Source organism: Rhinopithecus bieti, unplaced genomic scaffold, assembly GCF_001698545.2.
Source record: "Rhinopithecus bieti isolate Rb0 unplaced genomic scaffold, ASM169854v2 scaffold_35253, whole genome shotgun sequence".
Taxonomy (NCBI): domain Eukaryota; kingdom Metazoa; phylum Chordata; class Mammalia; order Primates; family Cercopithecidae; genus Rhinopithecus; species Rhinopithecus bieti.
This window is the reverse complement of record NW_016814756.1, coordinates 13,120-13,462: the sequence shown is the minus strand read 5'-3', so window position 1 is coordinate 13,462 and position 343 is coordinate 13,120.

Genomic DNA, 343 nt, shown 5'->3' with positions numbered 1-343 from the left:
TTTCTTTTCTTTTCTTTTCTTTTCTTTTCTTTTCTTTTCTTTTCTTTTCTTTTCTTATTATAGTTTAAGTTCTGTGGTACATGTGCAGAATGTGTAGAACGTGCAGTTTTGTTACAGAGGTATACATGTGCCATGGTGGTTTGCTGCACCCATCAACCTGTCATCTACATTAGGTATTTCTCCTAATGCTATCCCTCCCCTAGCTTCCCACCCACCGACAGGCCCTGGTGTATGATGTTCCTCTCCTTGTGTCCATGGGTTCTCATTGTTCAACTCCCACTTATGAGTGAGAATGTGTGCGGTGTTTGGTTTTCTGTTCTTGCGTTAGTTTGCTGAGAATGAT